The following is a 17288-nucleotide window of genomic DNA, read 5'->3' on the forward strand; positions in this document are numbered from 1 at the left end:
TGGACTCCAGAGGGTTAATCTGGCCCGAGCAGAGTGCACTGCAAATTATTTGTTTCTTACCAAGATAAAAAAAATTTAGATTTAGAGTTAGATAATTTACCTTGTTTTAAGGGTAAATTTCTTATTTTAAGCATTCAACATCCTTATTTTTTAGATTTAACTATCTTAATTTAGGAAATCATGTCAAGTGAAATTATCTGTCCATGCAGCAAGATCATTTCCCTCAGATTTAGTGTTTTATCTTTGTGTTTTTTGCAGTGTAGAGCCAGGTTTATGAAAGAGAACAATATGTTGAAGTGAAAAACTTCAGGTTTCAGAAAGCAGTTCAACAACTCTTACTCAGTTGTATAGATTTGAACACTTATGTTTTAACCTTACCAGGATCTACAGTTGTGAGAGAATGTCTCCCCTGACTTGTAGACCGTCTTTTTATGCAGACATGGACACGCATCCACTGCGACACAGCCAGTATTCCCAATGTCATCCAACACCGTTCCTGAAAACGAGAGGACGGATAATCATCATTGCTACCATGTTTTATTTCTGTGCGTGAGACATGACATTGTGAATGCTTGCACATAAACATAATGCATACACTGTAGTTTAAAATGTGTGTGGATACCTTCAGGGCATTGGCAGCCATCATGGTGGTGACTCTGACATGTCTGGCTGGCCTGAGGAGTGGAGCAGCTGTCAACACATGAACTTCTATACTCCTGGAACTCCATGTTGTTTGGACAATCCACGTCTGGAGGACAAACAATTGAGGTCAGTGACAATCAAAGAACATTCAAATGAGCTGCATATCTACAGAAGTTAGCACCCTTACAGCAGAAACTTTCATTCCTCCATTGTTGGGGCTTGCCACCCGCATGGATACACTGTCTGGAGTACTCTGAGATGGTTTTGCAGAGGATGGAGTCGGTGTCTTGAGAGTGGCACATGTCAGTCTGACAGGCTTCAATGAAGGAATCCACATCCAGAAGACTTTGGCATTCACTGAATGGAGCGCTGGAGAAGATCTGCTCACAGAATCCCTGAAAAGACAAAACAAAACTAAGCTGACTCTATTTGTTGTATTTGCTTGTTAATCTCTTCTTTATCATGACCAGATTTACTTACACTGTAAAAAAAACACTTTACATAACCAACTAAGTGATGTTTATAGATGGTGTATAAACCAATTATTAACATTTACAAAGTGCTATACATATACATAATCTTTAAATGTTTTTAACCAATTTCTTAAAGGTATATTAAGGTATAATTTAAAAATCATTAACATACTTAATATGGTGTTAAAATGTTATGAGTGCAACTAAAACTATAAATAAACTATTAATTACAATTGAATTGTTTGTTTATGGTAAAGTAACTATAAACTTACATTAATATACCATCTATTTGCCATTTATAAATGATAGTTAGTTAAACATTAATAAATAATGTATTTACCATTCTAAATGGCCTATATATGGTTTATAAACGATGATTAAACATTAATAAACTATATGTTTACCATTTATAAATGATAGTTATTGTAAAGTGTTGCCAACTTAATTTATATATGGATATTTTACACAAAGATTCCTGTTGGAGTTCTACTAATGAATTTTGATGTAGTCAACTCAAACACTCATCATGATGATATTCAGCATTTTTATTTAGTATGCATACCTTTATATTACTGTCACATTTACAGGCTCCTTGAATCATTTCTTAGAGTGTAGGCGTAAATAACTGCAGTATGTTCTCACTTAATGTTTGTAGAGATCTTGATGTTACAAAAACTCTGCCTACAGCATTTAGCTATGACCAGCCTCCTAAAGTAAATGTGTTTGAAGTAATGTAAAGAGTGAAGAGTTACCTTATCACCACAGCTCTGGGCTGTGCTGAACTCAGGCTCCTCACAACTCTCTGTTGGGCCATCCACCTTGTTGGTGTCAGCATAGTCTTCAACAGACAGTGGAACTCCTGCAGCACAGTCAATCACACTCAGTCAATGGGGAAATGTGTTTAACCCTCTGGAGTCCATGAAATAACCAGCACATTACTTCTTCAAGAGTTAATTTCTTATTTTAACGGTTCAACATGCTTATTTCTAGATTTAATAATCTTAATTCAAGAAATCTTTTCAAGTGAAATTATCTGTCCATGCAGCAAGATCATTTCCCTCAGATTTAGTGTTTTTATCTTGTTTTTAGTCACACCTTTGTTGCAGTGTACAAATCCCTATAGGCTAATGTAAATGAGGTACAAGTTTATGAAAGTAAAGTGGAATGACGACTTATGACATCAGTTATTCAGCTTTAATAAAGTTCACTATTAGATACTCAATTATCAATGGTGCAGCCAGGTGGTAATGAGTTGAATGGAGATTGATTTTCATGTGATTTCAGGTTAAATACAGCTGGATGTAGAAGATCAATATGCTGATTTAGGTGAGGTGATGTGGCTCTAATGAGGGAAGTAGTGAGGGAGGTGTGTTATGCTATTAAAAAAAATCTCATGTGATACCATGGCAGCATCAGCAAACGCTTGAGAAGTGCAACAGAAGCCACACTGACTCCATAAGGTAAGTTAATCATTTAGATACATTCAAGCAGTGGTGGACTCAGACTGTTTGAAGGGCAGGGGCGAAAAAATAAAAGGGCACATTCTGCACAACATGGAGCCCCACCAGCAGCAAAAAGCTATGATGCATGATGTATGATGAAATAGTCCTTATCCTTTATTACAATTAGCATTAAGTTAAAGGAGATCCAGATCTAAGTAGTTATTGATATGGTACTGACAATTAAAACCATTGAACTGAACCGGGGGGTCTGGGGGCATGCCCCCACGGGAGAAAATTTGAACATTTTTCAGTAAAATGCATCAATTTTGTGCACTTTGAGAGCTAAATGAGTGCAAGGACCTCACATAACATTTTTCACAGTTTCATCACTTTTTCAACCATGTAGGGACCAGAAGGGCGCTAGAAGGGCACTCATTAAGGCATGTTATCAAATTTTCTTGCTCTAGAGGGCACATAATCATAATTTATCATATGAAGGGGCACCCTAGAGGGCACCCAATCATTTTTTGCACGTGTAAAGGGCAGCCAATATGGCACTTCCTCTCGTTTTTACCACTCTTGAGGGCACTTCAGCGCGCTTTTTCAACCATGGAGGCATGAGGGGGGGCGGGGCCCCCTTACCCCCCCATAATATTCACGTAGACGATACACCACTGCTATGAGACAATGCATGCTTACAGAATACATTGAAAGGGATCTTACCGTCTTTCATGAAATCATTGGATACCCCATCAAAGTTTCCACACAGTCCGCAGGTTTTGTTCTGGTATTTGTTATCTAGTTCAATCTGTGGACATGCCCAAAGCATACAGTAGTTATTAGCAAAACCACAAGTTAGTAAATAATAAACTCAAAGCAGGTTTGACAGATTTCCACATATATTCAAATATTGAACATGTAATTTTTCTATTAGGATTTAGATTTGTTTTTGCACACACAACAAAACAGCGAGCAGTGAATATTTTGTTAAAATGGGTCTAATTTATTAATTTAAAGATACACTGAAAAAAATTGGAGTGACATTTACTTAAAAAAGCTAGGCAAGTTTTTCCACACAGAAAGTGTTTGTCATCTTTACTCAGGCTGTTTCTAAGTAATATTTATTTCATAGAACCACTTGTTTTTTTAATGAAAATACACAAGTAAATTGCAGATTCACTGATGTCCATTTACATACAAAACTGAGGACACATAATAACAAACAATCACTAAGTAATGCACTACATGAAAAACTGCTATTTTAAATTAAAAGCACTGAATTCGTAAAATACAAAAATTCGTATTTCTTTGTAGAATTTATATAAATGATTGAAATAATAATTACAGGGCAGTGTATGTATTGATTTAACTGCTCATAGTAAAAATAATTGTTTGAAAGAATTACAATAGGCCCTGAGGAGTTGATAGCTCCACCCTAACTGGATCAGGTATCAGTGGCAATAATGTCGAATGCTGCTCAGCGCTATTCTTATTATCTACATTTATCAAATGTATCATGCTGTTACTAGTTTGACGGGCTGATAGGACTAAAGTACCCTGTCACCCTAGGTCAACACTAGGGCTTTAATGGTTTTAATAGCTTTGGGACAACAATGGAGTTCAGTGGCAAGCTCTTTGCCACAGAACTCCATTGTTATCCAAGAACTATAACAAATATCAATCAGACTGTGGTTACACACACACACCTATTAGGAAGATAACTTTATGATTGGTTTAGGTCTTTTCATGAGAAGTGTTGATAATAATATAAAATGATGAGATAACATCAGTTCTATCCTTCAAACATTTTTAAAAAGCAGTCTTACAAGGACAGTGTGAATAAATTGTGAACATTTTTGTTTGCCCAAGACCCCATGACTAAACACCTGAACACAAACACTAAACGCTATGTATGTGTGTGTGTTTAGAGGGTGTGCTACACACATCCAAGGAGTCATCCCGGTTCCAGATAGCTGAAATTCCCATCTTGGTTTCAACACTGACACTAGATGAGGTCTCCTTGACAATCACTCCTGATGTGACAAATGGCAGAGTCACCCTGGAGAAAACAAAAAATAGATTGAAAGCAGCGGCTGACACAGGATTACAAACTCTAGTAAGTAATAACTTTGGGTACGTGGACATGTGAATGACAGGAAAAGTTGTAAAAATGAAAGGAACATAAAGTCCTATGGTTCATTCGTCATAAGTTCAGGTCAGACAGTGTCCAACATTCCCACAGTGATAGAGAGGCTGCACACATGCTTATTATCATGAATATTATCACAGTCACCTAAAACCAGAATGCAATGATGTTGCTTGTGCAATATAGAAAGCAGGCAAAACAGTAGGGAGGAGATTTCAATCTAAAGTAGAGACCCAATGGCATCTTTTTCAGAAGGAACTGGCATGGCTTATCCCAACAGTCTACATCAGATTCATTGAAATGTAACACTGGCACACTGTTAATAAAAATAAATTTAAAAAAAAACCCTGTTGTTTTTACGGTAAAAAAAACTGGCAGCTGTGGTTGCCAGAACTTTCCCGTAATAAATATGATGCAACTTTTTTATCCAATATTACAGTAAAATGATATTAGCACTGTTGATTTCACGTTTAAGATTGCCATTTTATTCCATATTTTACGTTTTTCCATCAGAAGAAACGCTGACAAGAAAATAAGTTATAAATGCTGCATGAATTAAAGATTTTACCATTAAATATTACAGTATATTTGTGTTAGAGATATGGTGTTTAGTAAATTTAACAGTGAGAAAGTGTTTTTACAAAAAATAAATGCAAAAATGACAGTGATGCTTGTATATATATATATATATATATACATATATATTACAGTATATTTTGTTAAAATCATCAGACAGAATCTCATGTAATATATAGTGCCTGAGGGACTTTGGTGGTTACATGGTTTGGAGTGAACTTACGCCTTGCCATCGACGATCACTGTGCCGTTGGAAATCTCCACCACACAACCTTCAATCATCACGATGATGTTGCTAATGGTGGGGATGTCGTCAACAGTCGTGCGCCTCACCTGGATGTTGAAATTTTCATAGCTTTCCTTACACTGGTAGGCCATGACGTGGTTACAGGTGGAGGCCAGTTGGAAGAAATTTCCATCAAAGGTCTTCCAGTGATAGTGTCCCCAGGTCGTGCACACTTGGCCGATGTGATTTGCATTAGCTGCAACAAAATCAAAATGAAAAACATCTTTTTAACTGCATTCTGTATCAACTTGTTCTGACATTTCATTGCAGCTATATGATGCAGACAGAGTGATCAGGGGCACTCAACTGTCCAATCTGCATGGTCAGCAGCAGAATCAGCTGTTTTTCATCATTAGTTAGTCAGTTTGTCACCGGTTTTGATCTATGGTCATCTGCTCCACTGCTACTGCAGTTGGTAACAGATCGTTGGCGTCTAAGGCTTTAAATTAAATGTAGAAGAGTAAAAAGTAGGTAGATTATCCAAAACACAAGTTTATTATGATATTATTTTATTGTTATAAAATAACTAAATCAGGGGTCGGCAACCTTGGGTGTGCAAAAGAGCCACTGTTGGACAAAAAATGGGAAAAAATGTGACAATGGAGCTGCAAACCTTATTCCAAGGCTTACAATGACTAAACTAGCCTACCAGCTTTACTAATGAGTCATTATGAGCATTTATTAATACGATTTTGTCAGAAAGCAGTGAGAAGCAAAGTGCAAGTGAAAGGCTTGACACTGAAGAAGCATCTCAGGAGATCTGGAATCAAAAGCTAGCCCAGCTATGGAAACTTAAAACTAGACTTGAAGTTGGTAAATTTAGAAGTTAAGCTGGAGTGCTGAAGACTTTCATAAGTTATGATGTGCATTCAAGTTGAGCAAAATGTAAATAAAAAATGTTTTAATGGCATATATAAGCTGCACATTTTTACAATTGAAGAATGCAATTTGCTTTGGGTCTACACAATGTTTAATAATAATTTAAACTCAAACAGATAACCATTTTATTTCGTATAAATGTTTTGGTCACAGCCACAGGGAGCCACTGCAGACAGCCTGAAGAGCCTAAATGGACCCTGTTAACAGCATACGACCTGTTCCAATCATCTTATACTGTGTACAATAAGTGTGAAGCTGTAAGCAATTTTCAGGTCATCACTCACCAGTCTTAGTGAGGGAGCCAACCAGGAGTGTCAGGTAGATGAACCATCTTATGGATTGGACTCCTGTGGTCCCCATGTTTGGTCCTGATGATTGACCCATGAGATGAGAGCACTCACCTGAGGGGCCAATCCCTTTATAAGCAGTGAAGGTGGAGCTAGGAGAGAGAGGGTGTGTATAAGGCAGCTCCACCACTCATCCCTCTTCCGCTCTGAGTATATTCAGTGAGGTAGGTCTTTGTGATTTACATATTAAATAAATACCTGACAGTGCACACAAAGTTTTCTGTTTGTTTGCTCATCCATCATTGCACTGAGAAGCTTGTTCAGCCTACAGGCTTATGATGAAGTGCTGAGCAAACAGTCTTTAGTCTTTATCATCAATACAAAACCCTCAGCAGGATCGCTAAGAAATGAATGCCAGTATGTTGGTATATGGCAAAATACTGCAGAAAATGATTTCTACATGACATGATTGGTTAAATGGCTTGTTGGATGGAGCCTTTCTGCAGTCAGACACTGAGGAATTGCTTCACATTTTCAGAGATAAAATTATTTGCTTTTCTTCTGAAAGTCAGATAAGAAGATTGATACCAATCAGGAGCAGTGTGGGGCTTAATGTGTTAAAAAGGTAACTGGTTACAGTAATATATTACATTGAGCAGTAATGAGAAATATGGTAATATTATTACATATACTTGCAGAAATGATGAAACTGGATAATATTTTATGGAGAAAATATGTCTGATTTTCCAGCTCTGTCTCGATTTCTCATTGGTGTCTGTGTGTGTGTGTGTGTGTGTGTGTGTGTGTGTGTGTGTGTGTGGACAGAAAGGGACAGAATGCTTGTTGCAAAAGTAAACTTTACCGCTAGCTGTTTTTAGCTGCAGTTAGCATGGACTGGGATCGGAGCACCACAGATTGTTGCTGTGAAGACCACTGGCACAGTAGCTTTGGACCAGTGGGAGGTGGATGTTTCAATTTTTCAATCGGGGTGGGGAGTTCTGGTGGGGAGCACCGGCAGAGTCATGTCAGAACTGGAGCAGGAGGAGCAGGCTCAACAGTCTTTAAGTGCATCGTTGTAGAGGCAGAGACACAGAACAGGAGGGATACAGGAGTGCTTCTATGCTTTGATACTCGCAATGAAACATTACTCTCTTTTTTGTTATAATAGCCTTTGTAGAAGTAAAATAGTGTAACACATTACACAGACACAGCACAAAGACTATGGTTAAAGAAACCAACAGTCTCTGTTGTAGGGAGCGTCTCTAAGAGTGTTGCGTTTTAACCCGAACCTAACCCTAACCCTGCAACAGTGGGGAACACAGGACCCTTTTTGGGAAAAACAGGAAACATAGGACCTTTTTTCTAAAAATCTATGTTCCCCACCCGGGGAACATAGAGATGACCCCTCTGTTGTAGGAGATAGGATGGTAATTGCAGTCTCCTGTTCCACCCTTTTCAGGTTTTAATTAACATCACTTTTATTTCTCGTTTGCTTCTGACAGAGGTCATTATTTCCATGACCACAATGAATTTATGTTTGTCTGTAAGGACAACAGAAACATATATATTGGTCACAGACTAAACCTGAATATATGAGTGTATGCATACAGATGATTCAACAGGTCATGAGAGCTCACTGAATAGTTTGATTTCCTGTCCCTACAATCACTGCACATTCTGTATTCATTATAAAATTACAACCAAATTGTTTATTATGTATAAAGCTGCCACATGGACGTACAAAATGTTCCCAAACTTTGCTTCAGTGAGAAAACTACCAAACATACCATTACTTCCATTAGTGTCTGTATGCAAAATTCATAGCATACTGATTGTCTGCATATGGCTCTCAACATGGCGATGGCTGTGCTGGTGGTGCTAATGCTGGCGTGAGTAGTCCAGAGAGCAGAACAGGGTGGACAGAGCTAAGGTAACCTCAGGGGAACCAGTGGATGGCCAGTATGCTTCTGCAACAATACGATGGGTTCAGAAGGTGTTAGAAGCGATAAACGCCATATGAGAGCAGTGCAGAGCAGCAGTGAGTGGGACACTAACAGGGACTCACATGCATGTTGCTGCACCAGCCACCACAATAATTAGTTGTTGTTTGCTGTAAACAAAGAACAGAGAAACACACATGGAGGGAGTGTGGTAATTCTCTGCCAGGACACCATTACTCCAGTATATATTTTTTATAGAAAATTGTTGTTCACTGCTATATTAATGTTCTCAATGTTGTGTACAGTATCTTAAATACATTTATTATTGAATCTTCAATAAATATGCAATATAACAATAACACAATAAATCAATAACCCAGAATCTATCTCCTACTGAACACCTCAAAGACTAAGGAAATGATCATAGGTATCTAGGTGTATACCTAATACATATAATAAGTTGGACTGGTCCCTAAACACAGACGCTCTCTACGAAAAGGGGCAGAGCCGCCTCTTTTCCTTCTTGAAGCTCAGATCTCTGGACATGTGTAGTAAGATGCTGCAGATGTTTTATCACCGATACTAAAGATCCTTCTCTCCTACAGCCATCAAGCTGTCTCATTCTACCAGAGATTCTACCAGACTAACTGAATTTAGCCTCGGGGATGAATAAAGTCAACTTGATTTGATTTGATTTATTTGATTTGAGAATGCTGGGAATTGTCACAACGTGGAAGGGATTTGCTGATGCTGCTGAGGCATCTTAGACAAGGAAGGGATGGCCTGAGCATAGCTAGGGGGATAAACTTCATTTGGATTTGATTTGCAAAAGTGGTAAGTTAGTTTGGGCTTAGGCAAAAGTCTAATTTAGTTAACTAGTTAGTTTGGGTCAAGGTGGACCAGACCTGTTGGTCTTGCTCAATTTGAGGTGTTAAATTAGTGTAAGTGGAAGAATAGACATAGTTGCATGAGGCGATGGGAGATAAAGGTTGGAGGCCTGGAAGAATGCTGATGGGAACATGGATTCTTTGTCCTAGAATGTATATAGAAGAATGGCAGTGGGACTGGAATCAGAAGAGTGTTGGAGGCTCATAGTTTGGATTTCTGAAACAAGGATGTGAATCTGCAAATGAGTATGCAACTTGGGATGTGTAAGGTTAGGGTTGTTGAATGGACATTTTTGAAGATGGTGGAGGAAGGAGTAACAAATGGGAATAAGAGGGTGTAAAGCAATACTAGGCCTAAAGTAGTTATCCAACACGCTCTAGCGATTGCTTAATGCTCAATGTTCCCCGGACTAATACTGAATTAGGAAAAACTGCTTTCAGTTTTTCTTCTGCATCTACCTGGAACATCTTATAATATTCACTCAAACTCAACACAGTTATAACTCTGGGCCAGTTTAAAACTATGATAACCAATAACTAAACTATGATAACAATAACTAAACTATGATAACAATAACTAAACTATGATAACCAATAACTAAACTATGATAACCAATAACCAAATTATGATAACCAATAACTAAACTATGATAACCAATAACTAAACTATGATAACAAATAACTAAACTATGATAACCAGTAACTAAACTATGATAACCAATAACTGCCTTTCACTGTTTTTAATGTTTTTGCATGTGTTTTCTCTGTACTCTGGTTTCTGTTTTCTCTGTACTCTAGACATCATTTTAAATGAGGGGTAGCCCTCAATGATTCCTCGAGAAATAAATAAAGGATAAATGTAAAACATAAAGGCAACAGTACCAGTCATCCCTGTATCAGACGCCTCTGTCTTCTGCTGCTGCAACAAGAGCTTTTGAGCACTCCACCTAAGATCAGGTGCAACTCACTAATGCAGTGCAACTGGGCAGAGTTGCTGTAGAGGGGAAAAGGGGACAACAGCACAGGAACATATACAGTAGAAGGGAGGATGGAAGGGGTCAAGGGAAATGGATGAAGGGGTTGTAAGGAAGAGATAGTCAAGGGGTGGTGGATGAAGGTGTTTAACCCTCTGGAGTCACCAAAAGCTCCAAATCCAGACTACTTCATCACATCCAGACTAGAAAACAATGCAGCGTGGAGCCCTACTGTAAATTTACCTCTGAAGTTCTGGCTGTAAACTCCATGAGGCCAGTTTCAGTTTGATGATGATATACCAAGTAAAACTGGAGACAAGCTCAAATATATTTAGTATAAAATGATAGAACTGGATGTATCCCTCTTATATGTTAGATTTGCAACCTTTGTTCACATTTGCAACATTAACATTTTTTTATTGAGCATGATAGTGTTTTGAAAGTTTAAAAATTATTCAAAATCACATTTTATGTTGGACTAAAGGACTAAAAAAGAAACAAAATGACTAAAAAAAGTCACAAAATGACCAAAAAAGACACAAAAAGACTTACAAAGACACGAGAAGACATGAAAAGGTTTTAAAAATGGACAAAATAGCCCAAGACTCCATAGAGTTAATGGAAGTCTGTGGACTCAGGGAGAGATAAGTAAGAATGCTGCATTCATGTGGTGTCAGAATAATAGTAAAACATTTTTCCTTCCTTTCCTTACCATTTTTTCCTTACCTTGAGTGTTGACGACGTATTGCACAGACAACGAGGTAAACAAACAAACGTTATATCTCTTTATATCATATAGCATATTCATTACTGCTCATGAGTACTTTGTTAAAGGTTTCAGGTGTAATTTATCATAGTGTTATAGTGTGGATGTATAGTGGTATAACTGTTAGTTGCTGCCTTCGTAGTGTGACCTAGATCATTCAAACTGTTTATTAGCATTGAAGCTGAAGGCGAGTCAGGTATAGCAACTTTTTTCCCTCTAGTAATTAACATTAACATTAACATGTTGTTTAAATGCTCTAAGCAATAACACACACGTCTTCTTTGAATAGTCATAAAAGTTCATGTCACATCTTGTCATGTCAACATGTCATAATATAAGCATGAGTACCAGACTTGGAAAATAAGAGGAGCACATAAATGTAGTGGAATAGCAGTGTTAAATAAGCTGGGTTGTAAAGAAGGGTTGTTGATGGATTCGGTTGGGTGAATGTGGAGCACTGCAGGAAACTGAAATGGCCAGCAAGAATGTGAAAATGTTGAAACTGGTATGTGCAGGATGGATCAGGAGCTGGAATCATGCTACGTTATATTCCACTTCTTTTTTCCTGACCTCTTCTGTGCAATGCTCTCCTGCACTCCCTCATTCCACCACCAAGTCTTCTTCTTCTTCCTCTTCCCTGAAGAAACACAAAGAACCTTCATAGCTGTCTCCCTCACAATCTTTGCAGTAGTTCTCCAGTCTTCTGGTCATTCTCCCTGACCACCTGCCTTGCTTCTTTCCTAAACTCAACAAAACACTCTTACTTTTGCAACTTCCACCATTGATTGTTGGCTCTGCTTTTGCTCTCTTCATCGTCATCCTGCAGAGCACCATCCGGTGTTGCCTAGCCGCACTCTCTTCTAACACCACTTTGCAATTACTGATCTCTTTCAGATTACACCTCCTGAATAAGTAGCCCACCTGTTTGCACCTTACTCCACTCTTATACCTCACTCTGTGTTCCTCTCTCTTCCTGTAAATACGTAAATGGGGTTTATCCAAAGAGCTTTACACTACACACTACGCTGATTCACCCATTCACACATGCATTCATACTGGTGGCTGAGCCTACCAGGGCACACTGGTGCCACCATTGGGAATTCATTCACACACTCACGCAGCATCGGGAGCAGGGTTCAGTATCTTGCACCTTGCATATGTATACTTTAGCTGCCATGGTCAGGGAACTCTACCAACTGAGCCATAGCCGCCCCCAAATACGTAAATGGTAAATGGACCTGCACTTATATATCGCATATATATATATATATATATATATATATATATATATATCAGTCTGTCTGAAACTCTCGTCACCTCTAAAACACTCTTGACAAGTTCTTCCTTCAGGATCCCTTCCCCATTTCTCTTCCTGTCTGTTCCATGGTAGAACAGCTCGTACCCAGATCCGATGCTCCTAGCCTTATATATAAATATATATAAATATATATATATAAAATATATATAAATGAATATTACAAAAATAAAAATTAGGCTATATGTAAGCATACATTCCCTTGAGACTTGCAGTTTAGTAAAATTAGTGGCTGAAATCCATCAAAGAAAGCAGGAAGGAGAACTTGAAATGTGGACATTGTTTCTCCTGCCCTCCAATGACAGAAACCTGAGCAGCTCCTCCAGGAGAGGATGGCAATGAAGGATGTGAAGGAGTGCTCAGAATCTACTGAAGCACTTGAGGCCTTATCATTTAGCTTAACGTCTGTGTTTAAGGTAATGACTGAATTGAGAGGAAAACTCAAGAGAAGGCTCCATGAGGAATTCATCTCAGCTCTTCAGAAATAGAAGTTTGCAGCAAAGTGGCTTCTCCATTCCAATGTAGCAATGCACATACACAGCAACATTTCAGACAGAGCTGCAAATTTGTCTCAATTTTATATTTGAGTGCACAGACATGTACCAGTTATTCCATGAAACAACTTGGATCCATGTATATTTAATAAAGAAACTTTGGTAACACTTTACAATAACCAACTAAGTGATGTTTATGGATACTTAATATGGTGTTAAAAATGTTCAAATGAGTGCAACTAAAACGATTAATAAACTATTAATTTTAATTTATTGGTTTGTTAATGGTAAATTAACTATAAACTTACATTAGTTTACCATCTATTTGTCATTTGTCATTGTCATCAATGATTTAGTTAGTTAAACATTAATAAATTATGTATTTACCATTCTAAATGGGCTATATACGGTTTATGAACGATGATTAAACATTCATCTGTTTACCATTTATAAATAATGGTTATTGTAAAGTGTTGCCGAAACTTTAAAAAACAAATACTGAATAAATCAAGTGTATATGATTACTGATACGCATGTATTCATTTTTCATATTGTTTTAAATTTGTTCAGATTGGCTGGTGTTTGTTTGTGAAATGGAAAATGTATCATGATCATGAAGTCAAATCATGAAGGAATCATAAATGGTCAATTTTAAATCTTGTTTTTATTTATGGATCGATTGATGAAATATGTATTTGTCAGCAGTACTGAAATAAACATCTGTATCCAGTTATCTGCTTGCTGTCTTATCTTGAGATATTACCAGAAATGCCTCTTCCTATATCTGTTGGTGTTTCTTTCCTTTTGCTGGCTGAACTGTTCTGGTGCAGATTAGACTCAAACAAACTATTCTGCATTTGAAAATGTAACTGTGGAGAGCAGCCATAGTCATCTCATTGAGAGCCATTCAGATTATATGGCAAACTATAAACACACACCAAGGTTATAATAGTTTTGAAAAGTAATCCAATTAGTTTTAATTAGTCTTTAGAGTGAGTCTGCTAGTTTTAGTTTGGTTTTTATTTTATTTTTAATGCTTTAATGTGTTGGTGTTTTGAAATATTGTTTGGAGTGTAAACATCCCAGCCTCAGTAAACATATTTACCATGTGTGTTCACTAACCAGCAGCTGTTTAGTTGGATCTAAATAAATACATTTCATATCAACCAGAAAGGATTATGCAGTGTTTCCCTACATGTATTCTGCAGCTGCTGGATTTTCAGCGCCGCCGCAAAAAAAAGTGATTTGTAATATCATGATTGAATTGAAGACTTTCACTTGCACACAGTGAAAACACAACATCCAAAGTTTACAGAGTGTTGCGCCGGCGACACTTTTAACATAATAACTATACAGTTTGCGCAATTGGGAAAATTCCAAAGTTTTCTGAAAGCTGAGAAGTTGCTCTTTGCAGCTAACATGGTGTCATTACGGTAATTTCACTCACGCTTCTCCTGGAAGCCCACAAAGCAGGAAGTGGCGGCGAAATAGAAACACTGGATTATGTATGAAAAAAGTTGACAAAGATCTTTGTTTTTGTGGATCAGTTTACTGAACTAAAAAATAAGCTTTTTCTGTACAAAGCATCACACCGTCATTCACCTTAGGCTCTTTAAAGGGGTGTCTTTGTTGTTCTGCATAATGTTTAAAATTTTAGATTATATTTAACCCTATCTCCTTGAAATCGTGTCTGTATAAAGCTAATATGTTTTAAAGGAAATACAAGAATTATATTGTGTTTTTTAATCATTTAATGAAGAAACAATTGTTAATTAACATATCTGACAAGTTTCAAAAATGTTCATCAGCATCAACATTTCAGTTAAAACAGTAAAGAAATCTTGTTATCCAGCAGATGTAGCTGTTTAATGGCATATTCTGTCAGCTTCTTGTTGAAACAATGTCCACTTTGACGATGTATCGGCACAACCACAGGTCAGCAGCCATGAGTCTGCGTTAGGATTTTTGTTGAGCATTTTTATTTAATTATTTGCACCAAGGTTGTTCTGATTCTGCACATTTTTAAATACTAAATACTTAAGGTATTATGATATCAAATAAAAAGATCTAAAGAATACATTGGTTCCATCCAATGCCATAATATCCTATCGGGAATGAGGTGAAATAGTAAAATAGGCTATTTTTCAGCGAGGGCAAAACTGACATGGCGATTTTCAAAGCAGCCCCCTGACCTCTGAACTCAAATACTATATTATCTCATGCAGTAAAATGTGTTATTGTGGCCTTACGTTACACTATACGAATTATTTGACAATTGTATTTGAATATTTCTGCATACTGGGTCCCTAAATAGCATTAGAATCACATACATTTTTGCTGCATTGTAAAAAATGTCTGTAGATTTTACGGAGAAAAACTGCTAAACCATGACAGTAAAAGACCGTAAAATGATAAATGGGTTAATTCAGTTTCAGTAACAATGAAACACCGTAACTATATATATCAGCCAAAATGGTATTTTTACATTTTTTTAATTTTTTTAAATACATTACTCCACATTAAAATACACTGGCACTGTGTATGTAGCAAAAATATACTGTAATATATAATATATATATATATATATATATATATATAAGCCATCATTTATTTTTTGTAAAAAATACATTTTCTCACTGTTAAAAGTACTAAACACCATATCTCTAACAGAAATATACTGTAATATTTAATGGTAAAATCTGGTAATGGTAAATGGTAAAATTTAATTTATGCAACATTTCTAAAGTATTTTCTTGTCAATTATATAGCAGAACAGCATTTCTTTTGATGGAAAAACTTTTATTTTTTACGGTAAAATATGGAATAAAATGGCAATCTTAAACGTGAAATCAACAGTGCTAATATCATTTTACCGCAATATTACAAAAAGTTCTACCGTATTTATTACGGTACAGTTTTGGCAACCACAGCTGCCTTTTTTTTACCATAAAAAACAGGCTTCTTTTTTTTTACAGTGTGCAATGACCTCTAGGATAATAACAGCCTCTTAAAACTTTACAAACACAAAGTAGAGATCTTTGGAGTACAGGAGGCAGCCGGAAGGAGAACCCACGCTGACAATGGGGAGAACACACAAACTCCATACACTGCAAAAAATGTCAGTAAAAAATTACTGACATTTAGGGCAATAATGTAAGTTAGCAGAACAAAGGAAGCCAGTTGTCTGCTCAAAAACAAGTTGGTGAGTTGTTGTTACTTGTATCTTTAAGTTGGATTCAAAACAAGGGAAAATAGTTCTGCTAACTCTTATTTCTTTGTTGTGAAATTTGGTCATTAGCGAAAGCTAGCGGCTAACTGATGCTAGCGGCGCTGCTTGTTACAGCTACAAGAGTAGCCATTAGCGTATCAATGCTAACTCAAAATTGTGGTCACAACATTAGCTGAAATTTCATAGCGGCTTTACAATCGTGCCAGAGAAATTCAGAGTTGAGCAAACTCAAAAACAAAACTTAAAATATTTAGTTTAATTGTCCAACTTAAAATTTTATCTAAGTTTGTTGCCTTGAAATTTTGAGTTCACCAAAAGCTGCTTCTGCTGTGAGCTAAAAGTGCTAACCACTAAACCACCGTGCAGCCCCAGTAAAGTACAAGTACCTCAAAATTATACTTAAGTACAATATTAGAGTGACATGCAAGCAGGTGATATAAATATATTATATCACCTCCAATCACAAGGTTCTCTCTGCTGTGCTTTAAAATACTATTGGACATCAAAAGCAGCAAAACAAACAAACAAACAAAAAAATGCACAGCTAGTAAACACGTTAGACACTGAGTTCAGGCTTTCACAATTTCAGATTTTAACTACACAATAATTGTGGACAAATTAATTACATTATTGCCCTATCTACATAATACTATCATTCAAATTCAGTTTTAACCTTGTGCAAAGAACATAATGTAAATATTTTACTGCTTAAATATCACAATATGGTCAATACTGGCATATAAAAACACCCTACACTGCAAGGTTATTATAGTTAACGAAAACTAACGAAAAAACGAAAACTGGAATTTGAAAAAACATTTCGTTAACTGAAAGAAAAAGAAAAACAAGAGTTTAAAAATAAAACGATAACTAACTGAAACTGTATTTTGTGGTTACAAAACTAACTAAAATTATAGTGAAAATGTCCTTTGTTTACGTCTTTGTCAACTAT

At 36.7% G+C, this 17288-nt stretch overlaps 1 pseudogene; it reads right to left on the minus strand.

The window, feature by feature from the left end:
• LOC131988561 (mucin-5AC-like) overlaps positions 1–6804 on the minus strand; it is a 33073-nt pseudogene extending 26269 nt beyond the window's left edge.
• Between the last annotated feature and the right edge of the window lie 10484 nt (positions 6805–17288).

The sequence above is a fragment of the Centropristis striata genome, chromosome 2, assembly GCF_030273125.1.
Source record: "Centropristis striata isolate RG_2023a ecotype Rhode Island chromosome 2, C.striata_1.0, whole genome shotgun sequence".
Lineage (NCBI taxonomy): Eukaryota > Metazoa > Chordata > Actinopteri > Perciformes > Serranidae > Centropristis > Centropristis striata.